This window comes from Schistocerca nitens, chromosome 3 (genome assembly GCF_023898315.1).
Source record: "Schistocerca nitens isolate TAMUIC-IGC-003100 chromosome 3, iqSchNite1.1, whole genome shotgun sequence".
Classification (NCBI taxonomy): domain Eukaryota; kingdom Metazoa; phylum Arthropoda; class Insecta; order Orthoptera; family Acrididae; genus Schistocerca; species Schistocerca nitens.
In genome coordinates, this window is record NC_064616.1 from 108,984,515 (window position 1) to 109,011,965 (window position 27,451).

Consider the following 27,451-nt stretch of genomic DNA (forward strand, 5'->3'; position numbering starts at 1 on the left):
TGTTTCCAGTGTGCCTGAAGCGACACGCCACTAGTTGTGTATCTTAAGAGAAACATCGTTACTTTTGAAAGGGGTTTCTAGAAGTTGCTGATTTGATTCTGCTGGTGACGAGGCATTGGCTACCTCAAGAGAGTCATAGAGATTCCTGCCAGTTCTTCACCCAAATACACATTTTTTAGATACTCTTTCCAGTCTGCCTGATAGCTACGCCACTAGATGTGTATCTTAAGAGTCATTGTAACTTTTGCCAGGGGTTTCTTGAAGTTGCTGATGGGATTATGCTGGTGACGAGGCATTGGCTACCCTATGAGTGTCATAGTGATTCCTGCTAGTTGCTCACCCAAATACACATTTTGAGATACTGTGGCCAGTCTGCCTGAAGCGATACGCCACTAGTTGTGTATCTTAAGAGAAACATCGTTACTCTTGCCAGCGGTTTCTTGACTTTGAAGCTGTGATTATACTGGTGACGAGATATTGGCTACCCTAAGAGAGTCACAGTGTTTCGTGCCAGTTGCTCACCCAAATACACATTTTTTAGATTCGGTTTCCAGTGTGCCTGAAGCGATACGCCACTAGTTGTGTATCTTAAGAGAAACATCGTTACTTTTGCCAGGGGCTTCTAGAAGTTGCTGATTTGATTGTGCTGTTGACGAGGCATTGGCTACCTCAAGAGAGTCATAGAGATTCCTGCCAGTTCTTCACCCAAATACACATTTTTTAGATACTCTTTCCAGTCTGCCTGATAGCTACGCCACTAGTTGTGTATCTTAAGAGTCATTGTAACTTTTGCCAGGGGTTTCTTGAAGTTGCTGATGTGATTATGCTGGTGACGAGGCATTGGCTACCCTATGAGTGTCATAGTGATTCCTGCTAGTTGCTCACCCAAATACACATTTTTTTGATACTTTGGCCAGTCTGCCTCAAGTGACACCCCACTAGCTGTGTATCTTATGAGAAGCTTCGTTACCTTTGCAAGCGGTTTCTTGAAGTTGGTGATGGGATTATGTTGGTGACGAGGTATTGGCTACCTTAAGAGAGTCATAGTGCTTCCTGCCAGTTGCTCACCCAAATATACATTTTGAGATACTGTGGCCAGTCTGCCTGAAGCGATACGCCACTAGTTGTGTATCTTAAGAGAAACATCGTTACTCTTGCCAGCGGTTTCTTGACTTTGAAGCTGTGATTATACTGGTGACGAGATATTGGTTACCCTAACAGAGTCACAGTGTTTCGTGCCAGTTGCTCACCCAAATACACATTTTTTAGATTCGGTTTCCAGTGTGCCTGAAGCGATACGCCACTAGTTGTGTATCTTAAGAGAAACATCGTTACTTTTGCCAGGGGCTTCTAGAAGTTGCTGATTTGATTGTGCTGTTGACGAGGCATTGGCTACCTCAAGAGAGTCATAGAGATTCCTGCCAGTTCTTCACCCAAATACACATTTTTTAGATACTCTTTCCAGTCTGCCTGATAGCTACGCCACTAGTTGTGAATCTTAAGAGTCATTGTAACTTTTGCCAGGGGTTTCTTGAAGTTGCTGATGGGATTATGCTGGTGACGAGGCATTGGCTACCCTATGAGTGTCATAGTGATTCCTGCTAGTTGCTCACCCAAATACACATTTTTTTGATACTTTGGCCAGTCTGCCTCAAGTGACACCCCACTAGCTGTGTATCTTATGAGAAGCTTCGTTACCTTTGCAAGCGGTTTCTTGAAGTTGGTGATGGGATTATGTTGGTGACGAGGCATTGGCTACCTTAAGAGAGTCATAGTGCTTCCTGCCAGTTGCTCACCCAAATACACATTTTGAGATACTGTGGCCAGTCTGCCTGAAGCGATACGCCACTAGTTGTGTATCTTAAGAGAAACATCGTTACTCTTGCCAGCGGTTTCTTGACTTTGAAGCTGTGATTATACTGGTGACGAGATATTGGTTACCCTAACAGAGTCACAGTGTTTCGTGCCAGTTGCTCACCCAAATACACATTTTTTAGATTCGGTTTCCAGTGTGCCTGAAGCGATACGCCACTAGTTGTGTATCTTAAGAGAAACATCGTTACTTTTGCCAGGGGCTTCTAGAAGTTGCTGATTTGATTGTGCTGTTGACGAGGCATTGGCTACCTCAAGAGAGTCATAGAGATTCCTGCCAGTTCTTCACCCAAATACACATTTTTTAGATACTCTTTCCAGTCTGCCTGATAGCTACGCCACTAGTTGTGTATCTTAAGAGTCATTGTAACTTTTGCCAGGGGTTTCTTGAAGTTGCTGATGGGATTATGCTGGTGACGAGGCATTGGCTACCCTATGAGTGTCATAGTGATTCCTGCTAGTTGCTCACCCAAATACACATTTTTTTGATACTTTGGCCAGTCTGCCTCAAGTGACACCCCACTAGCTGTGTATCTTATGAGAAGCTTCGTTACCTTTGCAAGCGGTTTCTTGAAGTTGGTGATGGGATTATGTTGGTGACGAGGCATTGGCTACCTTAAGAGAGTCATAGTGCTTCCTGCCAGTTGCTCACCCAAATACACATTTTGAGATACTGTGGCCAGTCTGCCTGAAGCGATACGCCACTAGTTGTGTATCTTAAGAGAAACATCGTTACTCTTGCCAGCGGTTTCTTGACTTTGAAGCTGTGATTATACTGGTGACGAGATATTGGTTACCCTAAGAGAGTCACAGTGTTTCGTGCCAGTTGCTCACCCAAATACACATTTTTTAGATTCGGTTTCCAGTGTGCCTGAAGCGATACGCCACTAGTTGTGTATCTTAAGAGAAACATCGTTACTTTTGCCAGGGGTTTCTAGAAGTTGCTGATTTGATTGTGCTGTTGACGAGGCATTGGCTACCTCAAGAGAGTCATAGAGATTCCTGCCAGTTCTTCACCCAAATACACATTTTTTAGATACTCTTTCCAGTCTGCCTGATAGCTACGCCACTAGTTGTGTATCTTAAGAGTCATTGTAACTTTTGCCAGGGGTTTCTTGAAGTTGCTGATGGGATTATGCTGGTGACGAGGCATTGGCTACCCTATGAGTGTCATAGTGATTCCTGCTAGTTGCTCACCCAAATACACATTTTTTTGATACTTTGGCCAGTCTGCCTCAAGTGACACCCCACTAGCTGTGTATCTTATGAGAAGCTTCGTTACCTTTGCAAGCGGTTTCTTGAAGTTGGTGATGGGATTATGTTGGCGACGAGGCATTGGCTACCTTAAGAGAGTCATAGTGCTTCATGCCAGTTGCTCACCCAAATACACATTTTGAGATACTGTGGCCAGTCTGCCTGAAGCGATACGCCACTAGTTGTGTATCTTAAGAGAAACATCGTTACTCTTGCCAGCGGTTTCTTGACTTTGAAGCTGTGATTATACTGGTGACGAGATATTGGCTACCCTAAGAGAGTCACAGTGTTTCGTGCCAGTTGCTCACCCAAATACACATTTTTTAGATACTGTTTCCAGTGTGCCTGAAGCGATACGCCACTAGTTGTGTATCTTAAGAGAAACATCGTTACTTTTGAAAGGGGTTTCTAGAAGTTGCTGATTTGATTCTACTGGTGACGAGGCATTGGCTACCTCAAGAGAGTCATAGAGATTCCTGCCAGTTCTTCACCCAAATACACATTTTTTAGATACTCTTTCCAGTCTGCCTGATAGCTACGCCACTAGTAGTGTATCTTAAGAGTCATTGTAACTTTTGCCAGGGGTTTCTTGAAGTTGCTGATGTGATTATGCTGGTGACGAGGCATTGGCTACCCTATGAGTGTCATAGTGATTCCTGCTAGTTGCTCACCCAAATACACATTTTTTTGATACTTTGGCCAGTCTGCCTCAAGTGACACCCCACTAGCTGTGTATCTTATGAGAAGCTTCGTTACCTTTGCAAGCGGTTTCTTGAAGTTGGTGATGGGATTATGTTGGTGACGAGGCATTGGCTACCTTAAGAGAGTCATAGTGCTTCCTGCCAGTTGCTCACCCAAATACACATTTTGAGATACTGTGGCCAGTCTGCCTGAAGCGATACGCCCCTAGTTGTGTATCTTAAGAGAAACATCGTTACTCTTGCCAGCGGTTTCTTGACTTTGAAGCTGTGATTATACTGGTGACGAGATATTGGCTACCCTAAGAGAGTCACAGTGTTTCGTGCCAGTTGCTCACCCAAATACACATTTTTTAGATACTGTTTCCAGTGTGCCTGAAGCGACACGCCACTAGTTGTGTATCTTAAGAGAAACATCGTTACTTTTGAAAGGGGTTTCTAGAAGTTGCTGATTTGATTCTGCTGGTGACGAGGCATTGGCTACCTCAAGAGAGTCATAGAGATTCCTGCCAGTTCTTCACCCAAATACACATTTTTTAGATACTCTTTCCACTCTGCCTGATAGCTACGCCACTAGATGTGTATCTTAAGAGTCATTGTAACTTTTGCCAGGGGTTTCTTGAAGTTGCTGATGGGATTATGCTGGTGACGAGGCATTGGCTACCCTATGAGTGTCATAGTGATTCCTGCTAGTTGCTCACCCAAATACACATTTTTTTGATACTTTGGCCAGTCTGCCTCAAGTGACACCCCACTAGCTGTGTATCTTATGAGAAGCTTCGTTACCTTTGCAAGCGGTTTCTTGAAGTTGGTGATGGGATTATGTTGGTGACGAGGCATTGGCTACCTTAAGAGAGTCATAGTGCTTCCTGCCAGTTGCTCACCCAAATACACATTTTGAGATACTGTGGCCAGTCTGCCTGAAGCGATACGCCACTAGTTGTGTATCTTAAGAGAAACATCGTTACTCTTGCCAGCGGTTTCTTGACTTTGAAGCTGTGATTATACTGGTGACGAGATATTGGTTACCCTAACAGAGTCACAGTGTTTCGTGCCAGTTGCTCACCCAAATACACATTTTTTAGATTCGGTTTCCAGTGTGCCTGAAGCGATACGCCACTAGTTGTGTATCTTAAGAGAAACATCGTTACTTTTGCCAGGGGCTTCTAGAAGTTGCTGATTTGATTGTGCTGTTGACGAGGCATTGGCTACCTCAAGAGAGTCATAGAGATTCCTGCCAGTTCTTCACCCAAATACACATTTTTTAGATACTCTTTCCAGTCTGCCTGATAGCTACGCCACTAGTTGTGTATCTTAAGAGTCATTGTAACTTTTGCCAGGGGTTTCTTGAAGTTGCTGATGGGATTATGCTGGTGACGAGGCATTGGCTACCCTATGAGTGTCATAGTGATTCCTGCTAGTTGCTCACCCAAATACACATTTTTTTGATACTTTGGCCAGTCTGCCTCAAGTGACACCCCACTAGCTGTGTATCTTATGAGAAGCTTCGTTACCTTTGCAAGCGGTTTCTTGAAGTTGGTGATGGGATTATGTTGGTGACGAGGCATTGGCTACCTTAAGAGAGTCATAGTGCTTCCTGCCAGTTGCTCACCCAAATACACATTTTGAGATACTGTGGCCAGTCTGCCTGAAGCGATACGCCACTAGTTGTGTATCTTAAGAGAAACATCGTTACTCTTGCCAGCGGTTTCTTGACTTTGAAGCTGTGATTATACTGGTGACGAGATATTGGTTACCCTAAGAGAGTCACAGTGTTTCGTGCCAGTTGCTCACCCAAATACACATTTTTTAGATTCGGTTTCCAGTGTGCCTGAAGCGATACGCCACTAGTTGTGTATCTTAAGAGAAACATCGTTACTTTTGCCAGGGGTTACTAGAAGTTGCTGATTTGATTGTGCTGTTGACGAGGCATTGGCTACCTCAAGAGAGTCATAGAGATTCCTGCCAGTTCTTCACCCAAATACACATTTTTTAGATACTCTTTCCAGTCTGCCTGATAGCTACGCCACTAGTTGTGTATCTTAAGAGTCATTGTAACTTTTGCCAGGGGTTTCTTGAAGTTGCTGATGGGATTATGCTGGTGACGAGGCATTGGCTACCCTATGAGTGTCATAGTGATTCCTGCTAGTTGCTCACCCAAATACACATTTTTTTGATACTTTGGCCAGTCTGCCTCAAGTGACACCCCACTAGCTGTGTATCTTATGAGAAGCTTCGTTACCTTTGCAAGCGGTTTCTTGAAGTTGGTGATGGGATTATGTTGGCGACGAGGCATTGGCTACCTTAAGAGAGTCATAGTGCTTCATGCCAGTTGCTCACCCAAATACACATTTTGAGATACTGTGGCCAGTCTGCCTGAAGCGATACGCCACTAGTTGTGTATCTTAAGAGAAACATCGTTACTCTTGCCAGCGGTTTCTTGACTTTGAAGCTGTGATTATACTGGTGACGAGATATTGGCTACCCTAAGAGAGTCACAGTGTTTCGTGCCAGTTGCTCACCCAAATACACATTTTTTAGATACTGTTTCCAGTGTGCCTGAAGCGATACGCCACTAGTTGTGTATCTTAAGAGAAACATCGTTACTTTTGAAAGGGGTTTCTAGAAGTTGCTGATTTGATTCTACTGGTGACGAGGCATTGGCTACCTCAAGAGAGTCATAGAGATTCCTGCCAGTTCTTCACCCAAATACACATTTTTTAGATACTCTTTCCAGTCTGCCTGATAGCTACGCCACTAGTAGTGTATCTTAAGAGTCATTGTAACTTTTGCCAGGGGTTTCTTGAAGTTGCTGATGTGATTATGCTGGTGACGAGGCATTGGCTACCCTATGAGTGTCATAGTGATTCCTGCTAGTTGCTCACCCAAATACACATTTTTTTGATACTTTGGCCAGTCTGCCTCAAGTGACACCCCACTAGCTGTGTATCTTATGAGAAGCTTCGTTACCTTTGCAAGCGGTTTCTTGAAGTTGGTGATGGGATTATGTTGGTGACGAGGCATTGGCTACCTTAAGAGAGTCATAGTGCTTCCTGCCAGTTGCTCACCCAAATACACATTTTGAGATACTGTGGCCAGTCTGCCTGAAGCGATACGCCACTAGTTGTGTATCTTAAGAGAAACATCGTTACTCTTGCCAGCGGTTTCTTGACTTTGAAGCTGTGATTATACTGGTGACGAGATATTGGCTACCCTAAGAGAGTCACAGTGTTTCGTGCCAGTTGCTCACCCAAATACACATTTTTTAGATACTGTTTCCAGTGTGCCTGAAGCGACACGCCACTAGTTGTGTATCTTAAGAGAAACATCGTTACTTTTGAAAGGGGTTTCTAGAAGTTGCTGATTTGATTCTGCTGGTGACGAGGCATTGGCTACCTCAAGAGAGTCATAGAGATTCCTGCCAGTTCTTCACCCAAATACACATTTTTTAGATACTCTTTCCAGTCTGCCTGATAGCTACGCCACTAGATGTGTATCTTAAGAGTCATTGTAACTTTTGCCAGGGGTTTCTTGAAGTTGCTGATGTGATTATGCTGGTGACGAGGCATTGGCTACCCTATGAGTGTCATAGTGATTCCTGCTAGTTGCTCACCCAAATACACATTTTTTTGATACTTTGGCCAGTCTGCCTCAAGTGACACCCCACTAGCTGTGTATCTTATGAGAAGCTTCGTTACCTTTGCAAGCGGTTTCTTGAAGTTGGTGATGGGATTATGTTGGTGACGAGGTATTGGCTACCTTAAGAGAGTCATAGTGCTTCCTGCCAGTTGCTCACCCAAATACACATTTTGAGATACTGTGGCCAGTCTGCCTGAAGCGATACGCCACTAGTTGTGTATCTTAAGAGAAACATCGTTACTCTTGCCAGCGGTTTCTTGACTTTGAAGCTGTGATTATACTGGTGACGAGATATTGGTTACCCTAACAGAGTCACAGTGTTTCGTGCCAGTTGCTCACCCAAATACACATTTTTTAGATTCGGTTTCCAGTGTGCCTGAAGCGATACGCCACTAGTTGTGTATCTTAAGAGAAACATCGTTACTTTTGCCAGGGGCTTCTAGAAGTTGCTGATTTGATTGTGCTGTTGACGAGGCATTGGCTACCTCAAGAGAGTCATAGAGATTCCTGCCAGTTCTTCACCCAAATACACATTTTTTAGATACTCTTTCCAGTCTGCCTGATAGCTACGCCACTAGTTGTGTATCTTAAGAGTCATTGTAACTTTTGCCAGGGGTTTTTGAAGTTGCTGATGGGATTATGCTGGTGACGAGGCATTGGCTACCCTATGAGTGTCATAGTGATTCCTGCTAGTTGCTCACCCAAATACACATTTTTTTGATACTTTGGCCAGTCTGCCTCAAGTGACACCCCACTAGCTGTGTATCTTATGAGAAGCTTCGTTACCTTTGCAAGCGGTTTCTTGAAGTTGGTGATGGGATTATGTTGGTGACGAGGCATTGGCTACCTTAAGAGAGTCATAGTGCTTCCTGCCAGTTGCTCACCCAAATACACATTTTGAGATACTGTGGCCAGTCTGCCTGAAGCGATACGCCACTAGTTGTGTATCTTAAGAGAAACATCGTTACTCTTGCCAGCGGTTTCTTGACTTTGAAGCTGTGATTATACTGGTGACGAGATATTGGTTACCCTAAGAGAGTCACAGTGTTTCGTGCCAGTTGCTCACCCAAATACACATTTTTTAGATTCGGTTTCCAGTGTGCCTGAAGCGATACGCCACTAGTTGTGTATCTTAAGAGAAACATCGTTACTTTTGCCAGGGGTTTCTAGAAGTTGCTGATTTGATTGTGCTGTTGACGAGGCATTGGCTACCTCAAGAGAGTCATAGAGATTCCTGCCAGTTCTTCACCCAAATACACATTTTTTAGATACTCTTTCCAGTTTGCCTGATAGCTACGCCACTAGTTGTGTATCTTAAGAGTCATTGTAACTTTTGCCAGGGGTTTCTTGAAGTTGCTGATGGGATTATGCTGGTGACGAGGCATTGGCTACCCTATGAGTGTCATAGTGATTCCTGCTAGTTGCTCACCCAAATACACATTTTTTTGATACTTTGGCCAGTCTGCCTCAAGTGACACCCCACTAGCTGTGTATCTTATGAGAAGCTTCGTTACCTTTGCAAGCGGTTTCTTGAAGTTGGTGATGGGATTATGTTGGCGACGAGGCATTGGCTACCTTAAGAGAGTCATAGTGCTTCCTGCCAGTTGCTCACCCAAATACACATTTTGAGATACTGTGGCCAGTCTGCCTGAAGCGATACGCCACTAGTTGTGTATCTTAAGAGAAACATCGTTAATCTTGCCAGCGGTTTCTTGACTTTGAAGCTGTGATTATACTGGTGACGAGATATTGGCTACCCTAAGAGAGTCACAGTGTTTCGTGCCAGTTGCTCACCCAAATACACATTTTTTAGATACTGTTTCCAGTGTGCCTGAGGCGATACGCCACTAGTTGTGTATCTTAAGAGAAACATCGTTACTTTTGATAGGGGTTTCTAGAAGTTGCTGATTTGATTCTGCTGGTGACGAGGCATTGGCTACCTCAAGAGAGTCATAGAGATTCCTGCCAGTTCTTCACGCAAATACACATTTTCTAGATACTCTTTCCAGTCTGCCTGATAGCTACGCCACTAGTTGTGTATCTTAAGAGTCATTGTAACTTTTGCCAGGGGTTTCTTGAATTTGCTGATGTGACTATGCTGGTGACGAGGCATTGGCTACCCTATGAGTGTCATAGTGATTCCCGCTAGTTGCTCACCCAAATACACATTTTTTTGATGCTTTGGCCAGTCTGCCTCAAGTGACACCCCACTAGCTGTGTATCTTATGAGAAGCTTCGTTACCTTTGCAAGCGGTTTCTTGAAGTTGGTGATGGGATTATGTTGGCGACGAGGCATTGGCTACCTTAAGAGAGTCATAGTGCTTCCTGCCAGTTGCTCACCCAAATACACATTTTGAGATACTGTGGACAGTCTCCCTGAAGCGATACGTCACTAGTTGTGTATCTTAAGAGAAACATCGTTACTCTTGCCAGCGGTTTCTTGACTTTGAAACTGTGATTATACTGGTGACGAGATATTGGCTACCCTAAGAGAGTCACAGTGTTTCCTGCCAGTTGCTCACCCAAATACACATTTTTTAGATACTGTTTCCAGTGTGCCTGAAGCGATACGCCACTACTTGTGTATCTTAAGAGAAACATCGTTACTTTTGAAAGGGGTTTCTAGAAGTTGCTGATTTGATTCTACTGGTGACGAGGCATTGGCTACCTCAAGAGGGTCATAGAGATTCCTGCCAGTTCTTCACACAAATACACATTTTTTAGATACTCTTTCCAGTCTGCCTGATAGCTACGCCACTAGTTGTGTATCTTAAGAGTCATTGTAACTTTTGCCAGGGGTTTCTTGAAGTTGCTGATGTGATTATGCTGGTGACGAGGCATTGGCTACCCGATGAGTGTCATAGTGATTCCTGCTAGTTGCTCACCCAAATACACATTTTTTTGATACTTTGGCCAGTCTGCCTCAAGTGACACCCCACTAGCTGTGTATCTTATGAGAAGCTTCGTTACCTTTGCAAGCGGTTTCTTGAAGTTGGTGTTGGGATTATGTTGGCGACGAGGCATTGGCTACCTTAAGAGAGTCATAGTGCTTCCTGCCAATTGCTCACCCAAATACACATTTTTAGATACTGTTTCCAGTGTGCCTGAAGCGATACGCCACTAGTTGTGTATCTTAAGAGAAACATCGTTACTCTTGCCAGCGGTTTCTTGACTTTGAAGCTGTGATTATACTGGTGACGAGATATTGGCTACCCTAAGAGAGTCATAGTGTTTCCTGCCAGTTGCTCACCCAAATACACATTTTTTAGATACAGTTTCCAGTGTGCCTGAAGCGATACGCCACTAGTTGTGTATCTTAAGAGAAACATCGTTACTTTTGAAAGGGGTTTCTAGAAGCTGCTGATTTGATTCTACTGGTGACGAGGCATTGGCTACCTCAAGAGGGTCATAGAGATTCCTGCCAGTTCTTCACCCAAATACACATTTTTTAGATACTCTTTCCAGTCTGCCTGATAGCTACGCCACTAGTTGTGTATCTTAAGAGTCATTGTAACTTTTGCCAGGGGTTTCTTGAAGTTGCTGATGTGATTATGCTGGTGACGAGGCATTGGCTACCCTATGAGTGTCATAGTGATTCCTGCTAGTTGCTCACACAAATACACATTTTTTGATACTTTGGCCAGTCTGCCTCAAGTGACACCCCACTAGCTGTGTATCTTATGAGAAGCTTCGTTACCTTTGCAAGCGGTTTCTTGAAGTTGGTGATGGGATTATGTTGGCGACGAGGCATTGGCTACCTTAAGAGAGTCATAGTGCTTCCTGCCAGTTGCTCACCCAAATACACATTTTGAGATACTGTGGCCAGTCTGCCTGAAGCGATACGCCACTAGTTGTGTATCTTAAGAGAAACATCGTTACTCTTGCCAGCGGTTTCTTGACTTTGAAGCTGTGATTATACTGGTGACGAGATATTGGCTACCCTAAGAGAGTCACAGTGTTTCCTGCCAGTTGCTCACCCAAATACACATTTTTTAGATACTGTTTCCAGTGTGCCTGAAGCGATACGCCACTAGTTGTGTATCTTAAGAGAAACATCGTTACTTTTGAAAGGAGTTTCTAGAAGTTGCTGATTAGATTCTACTGGTGACGAGGCATTGGCTACCTCAAGAGAGTCATAGAGATTCCTGCCAGTTCTTCACCCAAATACACATTTTTTAAATACTCTTTCCAGTCTGCCTGATAGCTACGCCACTAGTTGTGTATCTTAAGAGTCATTGTAACTTTTGCCAGGGGTTTCTTGAAGTTGCTGATGTGATTATGCTGGTGACGAGGCATTGGCTACCCTATGAGTGTCATAGTGATTCCTGCTAGTTGCTCACCCAAATACACATTTTTTTGATACTTTGGCCAGTCTGCCTCAAGTGTCACCCCACTAGCTGTGTATCTTATGAGAAGCTTCGTTACCTTTGCAAGCGGTTTCTTGAAGTTGGTGATGGGATTATGTTGGCGACGAGGCATTGGCTACCTTAAGAGAGTCATAGTGCTTCCTGCCAGTTGCTCACCCAAATACACATTTTGAGATACTGTGGCCAGTCTGCCTGAAGCGATACGCCACTAGTTGTGTATCTTAAGAGAAACATCGTTACTCTTGCCAGCGGTTTCTTGACTTTGAAGCTGTGATTATACTGGTGACGAGATATTGGCTACCCTAAGAGAGTCACAGTGTTTCCTGCCAGTTGCTCACCCAAATACACATTTTTTAGATACTGTTTCCAGTGTGCCTGAGGCGATACGCCACTAGTTATGTATCTTAAGAGAAACATCGTTACTTTTGTCAGGGGTTTCTAGCAGTTGCTGATTTGATTCTGCTGGTGACGAGGCATTGGCTACCTCAAGAGAGTCATAGAGATTCCTGCCAGTTCTTCACCCAAATACACATTTTTAGATACTCTTTCCTGTCTGCCTGATAGCTACGCCACTAGTTGTGTATCTTAAGCGTCATTGTAACTTTTGCCAGGGGTTTCTTGAAGTTGCTGATGTGATTATGCTGGTGACGAGGCATTGGCTACCCTATGAGTGTCATGGTGATTCCTGCTAGTTGCTCACCCAAATACACATTTTTTTGATACTTTGGCCAGTCTGCCTCAAGTGGCACCCCACTAGCTGTGTATCTTATGAGAAGCTTCGTTACCTTTGCAAGCGGTTTCTTGAAGTTGGTGATGGGATTATGTTGGCGACGAGGCATTGGCTACCTTAAGAGAGTCATAGTGCTTCCTGCCAGTTGCTCACCCAAATACACATTTTGAGATACTGTGGCCAGTCTGCCTGAAGCGATACGCCACTAGTTGTGTATCTTAAGAGAAACATCGTTACTCTTGCCAGCGGTTTCTTGACTTTGGAGCTGTGATTATACTGGTGACGAGATATTGGCTACCCTAAGAGAGTCATAGTGTTTCCTGCCAGTTGCTCACCCAAATACACATTTTTTAGATACTGTTTCCAGTGTGCCTGAAGCGATACGCCTCTAGTTGTGTATCTTAAGAGAAACATCGTTACTCTTGCCAGCGGTTTCTTGACTTTGAAGCTGTGATTATACTGGTGACGAGATATTGGCTACCCTAAGAGAGTCATAGTGTTTCCTGCCAGTTGCTCACCCAAATACACATTTTTTAGATACAGTTTCCAGTGTGCCTGAAGCGATACGCCACTAGTTGTGTATCTTAAGAGAAACATCGTTACTTTTGAAAGGGGTTTCTAGAAGTTGCTGATTTGATTCTACTGGTGACGAGGCATTGGCTACCTCAAGAGGGTCATAGAGATTCCTGCCAGTTCTTCACCCAAATACACATTTTTTAGATACTCTTTCCAGTCTGCCTGATAGCTACGCCACTAGTTGTGTATCTTAAGAGTCATTGTTACTTTTGCCAGGGGTTTCTTGAAGTTGCTGATGTGATTATGCTGGTGACGAGGCATTGGCTACCCTATGAGTGTCATAGTGATTCCTGCTAGTTGCTCACCCAAATACACATTTTTTGATACTTTGGCCAGTCTGCCTCAAGTGACACCCCACTAGCTGTGTATCTTATGAGAAGCTTCGTTACCTTTGCAAGCGGTTTCTTGAAGTTGGTGATGGGATTATGTTGGCGACGAGGCATTGGCTACCTTAAGAGAGTCATAGTGCTTCCTGCCAGTTGCTCACCCAAATACACATTTTGAGATACTGTGGCCAGTCTGCCTGAAGCGATACGCCACTAGTTGTGTATCTTAAGAGAAACATCGTTACTCTTGCCAGCGGTTTCTTGACTTTGAAGCTGTGATTATACTGGTGACGAGATATTGGCTACCCTAAGAGAGTCACAGTGTTTCCTGCCAGTTGCTCACCCAAATACACATTTTTTAGATACTGTTTCCAGTGTGCCTGAAGCGATACGCCACTAGTTGTGTATCTTAAGAGAAACATCGTTACTTTTGAAAGGAGTTTCTAGAAGTTGCTGATTAGATTCTACTGGTGACGAGGCATTGGCTACCTCAAGAGAGTCATAGAGATTCCTGCCAGTTCTTCACCCAAATACACATTTTTTAAATACTCTTTCCAGTCTGCCTGATAGCTACGCCACTAGTTGTGTATCTTAAGAGTCATTGTAACTTTTGCCAGGGGTTTCTTGAAGTTGCTGATGTGATTATGCTGGTGACGAGGCATTGGCTACCCTATGAGTGTCATAGTGATTCCTGCTAGTTGCTCACCCAAATACACATTTTTTTGATACTTTGGCCAGTCTGCCTCAAGTGACACCCCACTAGCTGTGTATCTTATGAGAAGCTTCGTTACCTTTGCAAGCGGTTTCTTGAAGTTGGTGATGGGATTATGTTGGCGACGAGGCATTGGCTACCTTAAGAGAGTCATAGTGCTTCCTGCCAGTTGCTCACCCAAATACACATTTTGAGATACTGTGGCCAGTCTGCCTGAAGCGATACGCCACTAGTTGTGTATCTTAAGAGAAACATCGTTACTCTTGCCAGCGGTTTCTTGACTTTGAAGCTGTGATTATACTGGTGACGAGATATTGGCTACCCTAAGAGAGTCATAGTGTTTCCTGCCAGTTGCTCACCCAAATACACATTTTTTAGATACTGTTTCCAGTGTGCCTGAGGCGATACGCCACTAGTTATGTATCTTAAGAGAAACATCGTTACTTTTGTCAGGGGTTTCTAGCAGTTGCTGATTTGATTCTGCTGGTGACGAGGCATTGGCTACCTCAAGAGAGTCATAGAGATTCCTGCCAGTTCTTCACCCAAATACACATTTTTAGATACTCTTTCCAGTCTGCCTGATAGCTACGCCACTAGTTGTGTATCTTAAGAGTCATTGTAACTTTTGCCAGGGGTTTCTTGAAGTTGCTGATGTGATTATGCTGGTGACGAGGCATTGGCTACCCTATGAGTGTCATAGTGATTCCTGCTAGTTGCTCACCCAAATACACATTTTTTTGATACTTTGGCCAGTCTGCCTCAAGTGGCACCCCACTAGCTGTGTATCTTATGAGAAGCTTCGTTACCTTTGCAAGCGGTTTCTTGAAGTTGGTGATGGGATTATGTTGGCGACGAGGCATTGGCTACCTTAAGAGAGTCATAGTGCTTCCTGCCAGTTGCTCACCCAAATACACATTTTGAGATACTGTGGCCAGTCTGCCTGAAGCGATACGCCACTAGTTGTGTATCTTAAGAGAAACATCGTTACTCTTGCCAGCGGTTTCTTGACTTTGGAGCTGTGATTATACTGGTGACGAGATATTGGCTACCCTAAGAGAGTCATAGTGTTTCCTGCCAGTTGCTCACCCAAATACACATTTTTTAGATACTGTTTCCAGTGTGCCTGAAGCGATACGCCACTAGTTGTGTATCTTAAGAGAAACATCGTTACTCTAGCCAGCGGTTTCTTGACTTTGAAGCTGTGATTATACTGGTGACGAGATATTGGCTACCCTAAGAGAGTCATAGTGTTTCCTGCCAGTTGCTCACCCAAATACACATTTTTTAGATACAGTTTCCAGTGTGCCTGAAGCGATACGCCACTAGTTGTGTATCTTAAGAGAAACATCGTTACTTTTGAAAGGGGTTTCTAGAAGTTGCTGATTTGATTCTACTGGTGACGAGGCATTGGCTACCTCAAGAGGGTCATAGAGATTCCTGCCAGTTCTTCACCCAAATACACATTTTTTAGATACTCTTTCCAGTCTGCCTGATAGCTACGCCACTAGTTGTGTATCTTAAGAGTCATTGTAACTTTTGCCAGGGGTTTCTTGAAGTTGCTGATGTGATTATGCTGGTGACGAGGCATTGGCTACCCTATGAGTGTCATAGTGATTCCTGCTAGTTGCTCACCCAAATACACATTTTTTGATACTTTGGCCAGTCTGCCTCAAGTGACACCTCACTAGCTGTGTATCTTATGAGAAGCTTCGTTACCTTTGCAAGCGGTTTCTTGAAGTTGGTGATGGGATTATGTTGGCGACGAGGCATTGGCTACCTTAAGAGAGTCATAGTGCTTCCTGCCAGTTGCTCACCCAAATACACATTTTGAGATACTGTGGCCAGTCTGCCTGAAGCGATACGCCACTAGTTGTGTATCTTAAGAGAAACATCGTTACTCTTGCCAGCGGTTTCTTGACATTGAAGCTGTGATTATACTGGTGACGAGATATTGGCTACCCTAAGAGAGTCACAGTGTTTCCTGCCAGTTGCTCACCCAAATACACATTTTTTAGATACTGTTTCCAGTGTGCCTGAAGCGATACGCCACTAGTTGTGTATCTTAAGAGAAACATCGTTACTTTTGAAAGGAGTTTCTAGAAGTTGCTGATTAGATTCTACTGGTGACGAGGCATTGGCTACCTCAAGAGAGTCATAGAGATTCCTGCCAGTTCTTCACCCAAATACACATTTTTTAAATACTCTTTCCAGTCTGCCTGATAGCTACGCCACTAGTTGTGTATCTTAAGAGTCATTGTAACTTTTGCCAGGGGTTTCTTGAAGTTGCTGATGTGATTATGCTGGTGACGAGGCATTGGCTACCCTATGAGTGTCATAGTGATTCCTGCTAGTTGCTCACCCAAATACACATTTTTTTGATACTTTGGCCAGTCTGCCTCAAGTGACACCCCACTAGCTGTGTATCTTATGAGAAGCTTCGTTACCTTTGCAAGCGGTTTCTTGAAGTTGGTGATGGGATTATGTTGGCGACGAGGCATTGGCTACCTTAAGAGAGTCATAGTGCTTCCTGCCAGTTGCTCACCCAAATACACATTTTGAGATACTGTGGCCAGTCTGCATGAAGCGATACGCCACTAGTTGTGTATCTTAAGAGAAACATCGTTACTCTTGCCAGCGGTTTCTTGACTTTGAAGCTGTGATTATACTGGTGACGAGATATTGGCTACCCTAAGAGAGTCATAGTGTTTCCTGCCAGTTGCTCACCTAAATACACATTTTTTAGATACTGTTTCCAGTGTGCCTGAAGCGATACGCCACTAGTTGTGTATCTTAAGAGAAACATCGTTACTTTTGAAAGGGGTTTCTAGAAGTTGCTGATTTGATTCTACTGGTGACGAGGCATTGGCTACCTCAAGAGAGTCATAGAGATTCCTGCCAGTTCTTCACCCAAATACACATTTTTTAGATACTCTTTCCAGTCTGCCTGATAGCTACGCCACTAGTTGTGTATCTTAAGAGTCATTGTAACTTTTGCCAGGGGTTTCTTGAAGTTGCTGATGTGATTATGCTGGTGACGAGGCATTGGCTACCCTATGAGTGTCATAGTGATTCCTGCTAGTTGCTCACCCAAATACACATTTTTTTGATACTTTGGCCAGTCTGCCTCAAGTGACACCCCACTAGCTGTGTATCTTATGAGAAGCTTCGTTACCTTTGCAAGCGGTTTCTTGAAGTTGGTGATGGGATTATGTTGGTGACGAGGCATTGGCTACCTTAAGAGAGTCATAGTGCTTCCTGCCAGTTGCTCACCCAAATACACATTTTGAGATACTGTGGCCAGTCTGCCTGAAGCGATACGCCACTAGTTGTGTATCTTAAGAGAAACATCGTTACTCTTGCCAGCGGTTTCTTGACTTTGAAGCTGTGATTATACTGGTGACGAGATATTGGCTACCCTAAGAGAGTCACAGTGTTTCGTGCCAGTTGCTCACCCAAATACACATTTTTTAGATACTGTTTCCAGTGTGCCTGAAGCGATATGCCACTAGTTGTGTATCTTAAGAGAAACATCGTTACTTTTGAAAGGGGTTTCTAGAAGTTGCTGATTTGATTCTGCTGGTGACGAGGCATTGGCTACCTCAAGAGAGTCATAGAGATTCCTGCCAGTTCTTCACCCAAATACACATTTTTTAGATACTCTTTCCAGTCTGCCTGATAGCTACGCCACTAGATGTGTATCTTAAGAGTCATTGTAACTTTTGCCAGGGTTTTCTTGAAGTTGCTGATGTGATTATGCTGGTGACGAGGCATTGGCTACCCTATGAGTGTCATAGTGATTCCTGCTAGTTGCTCACCCAAATACACATTTTTTTGATACTTTGGCCAGTCTGCCTCAAGTGACACCCCACTAGCTGTGTATCTTATGAGAAGCTTCGTTACCTTTGCAAGCGGTTTCTTGAAGTTGGTGATGGGATTATGTTGGTGACGAGGCATTGGCTACCTTAAGAGAGTCATAGTGCTTCCTGCCAGTTGCTCACCCAAATACACATTTTGAGATACTGTGGCCAGTCTGCCTGAAGCGATACGCCACTAGTTGTGTATCTTAAGAGAAACATCGTTACTCTTGCCAGCGGTTTCTTGACTTTGAAGCTGTGATTATACTGGTGACGAGATATTGGTTACCCTAAGAGAGTCACAGTGTTTCGTGCCAGTTGCTCACCCAAATACACATTTTTTAGATTCGGTTTCCAGTGTGCCTGAAGCGATACGCCACTAGTTGTGTATCTTAAGAGAAACATCGTTACTTTTGCCAGGGGTTTCTAGAAGTTGCTGATTTGATTGTGCTGTTGACGAGGCATTGGCTACCTCAAGAGAGTCATAGAGATTCCTGCCAGTTCTTCACCCAAATACACATTTTTTAGATACTCTTTCCAGTCTGCCTGATAGCTACGCCACTAGTTGTGTATCTTAAGAGTCATTGTAACTTTTGCCAGGGGTTTCTTGAAGTTGCTGATGGGATTATGCTGGTGACGAGGCATTGGCTACCCTATGAGTGTCATAGTGATTCCTGCTAGTTGCTCACCCAAATACACATTTTTTTGATACTTTGGCCAGTCTGCCTCAAGTGACACCCCACTAGCTGTGTATCTTATGAGAAGCTTCGTTACCTTTGCAAGCGGTTTCTTGAAGTTGGTGATGGGATTATGTTGGTGACGAGGCATTGGCTACCTTAAGAGAGTCATAGTGCTTCCTGCCAGTTGCTCACCCAAATACACATTTTGAGATACTGTGGCCAGTCTGCCTGAAGCGATACGCCACTAGTTGTGTATCTTAAGAGAAACATCGTTACTCTTGCCAGCGGTTTCTTGACTTTGAAGCTGTGATTATACTGGTGACGAGATATTGGCTACCCTAAGAGAGTCACAGTGTTTCGTGCCAGTTGCTCACCCAAATACACATTTTTTAGATACTGTTTCCAGTGTGCCTGAAGCGATACGCCACTAGTTGTGTATCTTAAGAGAAACATCGTTACTTTTGAAAGGGGTTTCTAGAAGTTGCTGATTTGATTCTACTGGTGACGAGGCATTGGCTACCTCAAGAGAGTCATAGAGATTCCTGCCAGTTCTTCACCCAAATACACATTTTTTAGATACTCTTTCCAGTCTGCCGGATAGCTACGCCACTAGTAGTGTATCTTAAGAGTCATTGTAACTTTTGCCAGGGGTTTCTTGAAGTTGCTGATGTGATTATGCTGGTGACGAGGCATTGGCTACCCTATGAGTGTCATAGTGATTCCTGCTAGTTGCTCACCCAAATACACATTTTTTTGATACTTTGGCCAGTCTGCCTCAAGTGACACCCCACTAGCTGTGTATCTTATGAGAAGCTTCGTTACCTTTGCAAGCGGTTTCTTGAAGTTGGTGATGGGATTATGTTGGTGACGAGGCATTGGCTACCTTAAGAGAGTCATAGTGCTTCCTGCCAGTTGCTCACCCAAATACACATTTTGAGATACTGTGGCCAGTCTGCCTGAAGCGATACGCCACTAGTTGTGTATCTTAAGAGAAACATCGTTACTCTTGCCAGCGGTTTCTTGACTTTGAAGCTGTGATTATACTGGTGACGAGATATTGGCTACCCTAAGAGAGTCACAGTGTTTCGTGCCAGTTGCTCACCCAAATACACATTTTTTAGATACTGTTTCCAGTGTGCCTGAAGCGACACGCCACTAGTTGTGTATCTTAAGAGAAACATCGTTACTTTTGAAAGGGGTTTCTAGAAGTTGCTGATTTGATTCTGCTGGTGACGAGGCATTGGCTACCTCAAGAGAGTCATAGAGATTCCTGCCAGTTCTTCACCCAAATACACATTTTTTAGATACTCTTTCCAGTCTGCCTGATAGCTACGCCACTAGATGTGTATCTTAAGAGTCATTGTAACTTTTGCCAGGGGTTTCTTGAAGTTGCTGATGTGATTATGCTGGTGACGAGGCATTGGCTACCCTATGAGTGTCATAGTGATTCCTGCTAGTTGCTCACCCAAATACACATTTTTTTGATACTTTGGCCAGTCTGCCTCAAGTGACACCCCACTAGCTGTGTATCTTATGAGAAGCTTCGTTACCTTTGCAAGCGGTTTCTTGAAGTTGGTGATGGGATTATGTTGGTGACGAGGCATTGGCTACCTTAAGAGAGTCATAGTGCTTCCTGCCAGTTGCTCACCCAAATACACATATTGAGATACTGTGGCCAGTCTGCCTGAAGCGATACGCCACTAGTTGTGTATCTTAAGAGAAACATCGTTACTCTTGCCAGCGGTTTCTTGACTTTGAAGCTGTGATTATACTGGTGACGAGATATTGGTTACCCTAAGAGAGTCACAGTGTTTCGTGCCAGTTGCTCACCCAAATACACATTTTTTAGATTCGGTTTCCAGTGTGCCTGAAGCGATACGCCACTAGTTGTGTATCTTAAGAGAAACATCGTTACTTTTGCCAGGGGTTTCTAGAAGTTGCTGATTTGATTGTGCTGTTGACGAGGCATTGGCTACCTCAAGAGAGTCATAGAGATTCCTGCCAGTTCTTCACCCAAATACACATTTTTTAGATACTCTTTCCAGTCTGCCTGATAGCTACGCCACTAGTTGTGTATCTTAAGAGTCATTGTAACTTTTGCCAGGGGTTTCTTGAAGTTGCTGATGGGATTATGCTGGTGACGAGGCATTGGCTACCCTATGAGTGTCATAGTGATTCCTGCTAGTTGCTCACCCAAATACACATTTTTTTGATACTTTGGCCAGTCTGCCTCAAGTGACACCCCACTAGCTGTGTATCTTATGAGAAGCTTCGTTACCTTTGCAAGCGGTTTCTTGAAGTTGGTGATGGGATTATGTTGGCGACGAGGCATTGGCTACCTTAAGAGAGTCATAGTGCTTCCTGCCAGTTGCTCACCCAAATACACATTTTGAGATACTGTGGCCAGTCTGCCTGAAGCGATACGCCACTAGTTGTGTATCTTAAGAGAAACATCGTTACTCTTGCCAGCGGTTTCTTGACTTTGAAGCTGTGATTATACTGGTGACGAGATATTGGCTACCCTAAGAGAGTCACAGTGTTTCGTGCCAGTTGCTCACCCAAATACACATTTTTTAGATACTGTTTCCAGTGTGCCTGAAGCGATACGCCACTAGTTGTGTATCTTAAGAGAAACATCGTTACTTTTGAAAGGGGTTTCTAGAAGTTGCTGATTTGATTCTACTGGTGACGAGGCATTGGCTACCTCAAGAGAGTCATAGAGATTCCTGCCAGTTCTTCACCAAAATACACATTTTTTAGATACTCTTTCCAGTCTGCCGGATAGCTACGCCACTAGTAGTGTATCTTAAGAGTCATTGTAACTTTTGCCAGGGGTTTCTTGAAGTTGCTGATGTGATTATGCTGGTGACGAGGCATTGGCTACCCTATGAGTGTCATAGTGATTCCTGCTAGTTGCTCACCCAAATACACATTTTTTTGATACTTTGGCCAGTCTGCCTCAAGTGACACCCCACTAGCTGTGTATCTTATGAGAAGCTTCGTTACCTTTGCAAGCGGTTTCTTGAAGTTGGTGATGGGATTATGTTGGTGACGAGGCATTGGCTACCTTAAGAGAGTCATAGTGCTTCCTGCCAGTTGCTCACCCAAATACACATTTTGAGATACTGTGGCGAGTCTGCCTGAAGCGATACGCCACTAGTTGTGTATCTTAAGAGAAACATCGTTACTCTTGCCAGCGGTTTCTTGACTTTGAAGCTGTGATTATACTGGTGACCAGATATTGGCTACCCTAAGAGAGTCACAGTGTTTCGTGCCAGTTGCTCACCCAAATACACATTTTTTAGATACTGTTTCCAGTGTGCCTGAAGCGACACGCCACTAGTTGTGTATCTTAAGAGAAACATCGTTACTTTTGAAAGGGGTTTCTAGAAGTTGCTGATTTGATTCTGCTGGTGACGAGGCATTGGCTACCTCAAGAGAGTCATAGAGATTCCTGCCAGTTCTTCACCCAAATACACATTTTTTAGATACTCTTTCCAGTCTGCCTGATAGCTACGCCACTAGATGTGTATCTTAAGAGTCATTGTAACTTTTGCCAGGGGTTTCTTGAAGTTGCTGATGTGATTATGCTGGTGACGAGGCATTGGCTACCCTATGAGTGTCATAGTGATTCCTGCTAGTTGCTCACCCAAATACACATTTTTTTGATACTTTGGCCAGTCTGCCTCAAGTGACACCCCACTAGCTGTGTATCTTATGAGAAGCTTCGTTACCTTTGCAAGCGGTTTCTTGAAGTTGGTGATGGGATTATGTTGGTGACGAGGCATTGGCTACCTTAAGAGAGTCATAGTGCTTCCTGCCAGTTGCTCACCCAAATACACATTTTGAGATACTGTGGCCAGTCTGCCTGAAGCGATACGCCACTAGTTGTGTATCTTAAGAGAAACATCGTTACTCTTGCCAGCGGTTTCTTGACTTTGAAGCTGTGATTATACTGGTGACGAGATATTGGTTACCCTAAGAGAGTCACAGTGTTTCGTGCCAGTTGCTCACCCAAATACACATTTTTTAGATTCGGTTTCCAGTGTGCCTGAAGCGATACGCCACTAGTTGTGTATCTTAAGAGAAACATCGTTACTTTTGCCAGGGGTTTCTAGAAGTTGCTGATTTGATTGTGCTGTTGACGAGGCATTGGCTACCTCAAGAGAGTCATAGAGATTCCTGCCAGTTCTTCACCCAAATACACATTTTTTAGATACTCTTTCCAGTCTGCCTGATAGCTACGCCACTAGTTGTGTATCTTAAGAGTCATTGTAACTTTTGCCAGGGGTTTCTTGAAGTTGCTGATGGGATTATGCTGGTGACGAGGCATTGGCTACCCTATGAGTGTCATAGTGATTCCTGCTAGTTGCTCACCCAAATACACATTTTTTTGATACTTTGGCCAGTCTGCCTCAAGTGACACCCCACTAGCTGTGTATCTTATGAGAAGCTTCGTTACCTTTGCAAGCGGTTTCTTGAAGTTGGTGATGGGATTATGTTGGCGACGAGGCATTGGCTACCTTAAGAGAGTCATAGTGCTTCCTGCCAGTTGCTCACCCAAATACACATTTTGAGATACTGTGGCCAGTCTGCCTGAAGCGATACGCCACTAGTTGTGTATCTTAAGAGAAACATCGTTACTCTTGCCAGCGGTTTCTTGACTTTGAAGCTGTGATTATACTGGTGACGAGATATTGGCTACCCTAAGAGAGTCACAGTGTTTCGTGCCAGTTGCTCACCCAAATACACATTTTTTAGATACTGTTTCCAGTGTGCCTGAAGCGATACGCCACTAGTTGTGTATCTTAAGAGAAACATCGTTACTTTTGAAAGGGGTTTCTAGAAGTTGCTGATTTGATTCTACTGGTGACGAGGCATTGGCTACCTCAAGAGAGTCATAGAGATTCCTGCCAGTTCTTCACCCAAATACACATTTTTTAGATACTCTTTCCAGTCTGCCGGATAGCTACGCCACTAGTAGTGTATCTTAAGAGTCATTGTAACTTTTGCCAGGGGTTTCTTGAAGTTGCTGATGTGATTATGCTGGTGACGAGGCATTGGCTACCCTATGAGTGTCATAGTGATTCCTGCTAGTTGCTCACCCAAATACACATTTTTTTGATACTTTGGCCAGTCTGCCTCAAGTGACACCCCACTAGCTGTGTATCTTATGAGAAGCTTCGTTACCTTTGCAAGCGGTTTCTTGAAGTTGGTGATGGGATTATGTTGGTGACGAGGCATTGGCTACCTTAAGAGAGTCATAGTGCTTCCTGCCAGTTGCTCACCCAAATACACATTTTGAGATACTGTGGCCAGTCTGCCTGAAGCGATACGCCACTAGTTGTGTATCTTAAGAGAAACATCGTTACTCTTGCCAGCGGTTTCTTGACTTTGAAGCTGTGATTATACTGGTGACGAGATATTGGCTACCCTAAGAGAGTCATAGTGTTTCCTGCCAGTTGCTCACCCAAATACACATTTTTTAGATACTGTTTCCAGTGTGCCTGAAGCGATACGCCACTAGTTGTGTATCTTAAGAGAAACATCGTTACTCTTGCCAGCGGTTTCTTGACTTTGAAGCTGTGATTATACTGGTGACGAGATATTGGCTACCCTAAGAGAGTCATAGTGTTTCCTGCCAGTTGCTCACCCAAATACACATTTTTTAGATACAGTTTCCAGTGTGCCTGAAGCGATACGCCACTAGTTGTGTATCTTAAGAGAAACATCGTTACTTTTGAAAGGGGTTTCTAGAAGTTGCTGATTTGATTCTACTGGTGACGAGGCATTGGCTACCTCAAGAGGGTCATAGAGATTCCTGCCAGTTCTTCACCCAAATACACATTTTTTAGATACTCTTTCCAGTCTGCCTGATAGCTACGCCACTAGTTGTGTATCTTAAGAGTCATTGTAACTTTTGCCAGGGGTTTCTTGAAGTTGCTGATGTGATTATGCTGGTGACGAGGCATTGGCTACCCTATGAGTGTCATAGTGATTCCTGCTAGTTGCTCACCCAAATACACATTTTTTGATACTTTGGCCAGTCTGCCTCAAGTGACACCCCACTAGCTGTGTATCTTATGAGAAGCTTCGTTACCTTTGCAAGCGGTTTCTTGAAGTTGGTGATGGGATTATGTTGGCGACGAGGCATTGGCTACCTTAAGAGAGTCATAGTGCTTCCTGCCAGTTGCTCACCCAAATACACATTTTGAGATACTGTGGCCAGTCTGCCTGAAGCGATACGCCACTAGTTGTGTATCTTAAGAGAAACATCGTTACTCTTGCCAGCGGTTTCTTGACTTTGAAGCTGTGATTATACTGGTGACGAGATATTGGCTACCCTAAGAGAGTCACAGTGTTTCCTGCCAGTTGCTCACCCAAATACACATTTTTTAGATACTGTTTCCAGTGTGCCTGAAGCGATACGCCACTAGTTGTGTATCTTAAGAGAAACATCGTTACTTTTGAAAGGAGTTTCTAGAAGTTGCTGATTAGATTCTACTGGTGACGAGGCATTGGCTACCTCAAGAGAGTCATAGAGATTCCTGCCAGTTCTTCACCCAAATACACATTTTTTAAATACTCTTTCCAGTCTGCCTGATAGCTACGCCACTAGTTGTGTATCTTAAGAGTCATTGTAACTTTTGCCAGGGGTTTCTTGAAGTTGCTGATGTGATTATGCTGGTGACGAGGCATTGGCTACCCTATGAGTGTCATAGTGATTCCTGCTAGTTGCTCACCCAAATACACATTTTTTTGATACTTTGGCCAGTCTGCCTCAAGTGACACCCCACTAGCTGTGTATCTTATGAGAAGCTTCGTTACCTTTGCAAGCGGTTTCTTGAAGTTGGTGATGGGATTATGTTGGCGACGAGGCATTGGCTACCTTAAGAGAGTCATAGTGCTTCCTGCCAGTTGCTCACCCAAATACACATTTTGAGATACTGTGGCCAGTCTGCCTGAAGCGATACGCCACTAGTTGTGTATCTTAAGAGAAACATCGTTACTCTTGCCAGCGGTTTCTTGACTTTGAAGCTGTGATTATACTGGTGACGAGATATTGGCTACCCTAAGAGAGTCACAGTGTTTCGTGCCAGTTGCTCACCCAAATACACATTTTTTAGATACTGTTTCCAGTGTGCCTGAGGCGATACGCCACTAGTTATGTATCTTAAGAGAAACATCGTTACTTTTGTCAGGGGTTTCTAGCAGTTGCTGATTTGATTCTGCTGGTGACGAGGCATTGGCTACCTCAAGAGAGTCATAGAGATTCCTGCCAGTTCTTCACCCAAATACACATTTTTAGATACTCTTTCCAGTCTGCCTGATAGCTACGCCACTAGTTGTGTATCTTAAGAGTCATTGTAACTTTTGCCAGGGGTTTCTTGAAGTTGCTGATGTGATTATGCTGGTGACGAGGCAGTGGCTACCCTATGAGTGTCATGGTGATTCCTGCTAGTTGCTCACCCAAATACACATTTTTTTGATACTTTGGCCAGTCTGCCTCAAGTGGCACCCCACTAGCTGTGTATCTTATGAGAAGCTTCGTTACCTTTGCAAGCGGTTTCTTGAAGTTGGTGATGGGATTATGTTGGCGACGAGGCATTGGCTACCTTAAGAGAGTCATAGTGCTTCCTGCCAGTTGCTCACCCAAATACACATTTTGAGATACTGTGGCCAGTCTGCCTGAAGCGATACGCCACTAGTTGTGTATCTTAAGAGAAACATCGTTACTCTTGCCAGCGGTTTCTTGACTTTGGAGCTGTGATTATACTGGTGACGAGATATTGGCTACCCTAAGAGAGTCATAGTGTTTCCTGCCAGTTGCTCACCCAAATACACATTTTTTAGATACTGTTTCCAGTGTGCCTGAAGCGATACGCCACTAGTTGTGTATCTTAAGAGAAACATCGTTACTCTTGCCAGCGGTTTCTTGACTTTGAAGCTGTGATTATACTGGTGACGAGATATTGGCTACCCTAAGAGAGTCATAGTGTTTCCTGCCAGTTGCTCACCCAAATACACATTTTTTAGATACAGTTTCCAGTGTGCCTGAAGCGATACGCCACTAGTTGTGTATCTTAAGAGAAACATCGTTACTTTTGAAAGGGGTTTCTAGAAGTTGCTGATTTGATTCTACTGGTGACGAGGCATTGGCTACCTCAAGAGGGTCATAGAGATTCCTGCCAGTTCTTCACCCAAATACACATTGTTTAGATACTCTTTCCAGTCTGCCTGATAGCTACGCCACTAGTTGTGTATCTTAAGAGTCATTGTAACTTTTGCCAGGGGTTTCTTGAAGTTGCTGATGTGATTATGCTGGTGACGAGGCATTGGCTACCCTATGAGTGTCATAGTGATTCCTGCTAGTTGCTCACCCAAATACACATTTTTTGATACTTTGGCCAGTCTGCCTCAAGTGACACCCCACTAGCTGTGTATCTTATGAGAAGCTTCGTTACCTTTGCAAGCGGTTTCTTGAAGTTGGTGATGGGATTATGTTGGCGACGAGGCATTGGCTACCTTAAGAGAGTCATAGTGCTTCCTGCCAGTTGCTCACCCAAATACACATTTTGAGATACTGTGGCCAGTCTGCCTGAAGCGATACGCCACTAGTTGTGTATCTTAAGAGAAACATCGTTACTCTTGCCAGCGGTTTCTTGACTTTGAAGCTGTGATTATACTGGTGACGAGATATTGGCTACCCTAAGAGAGTCACAGTGTTTCCTGCCAGTTGCTC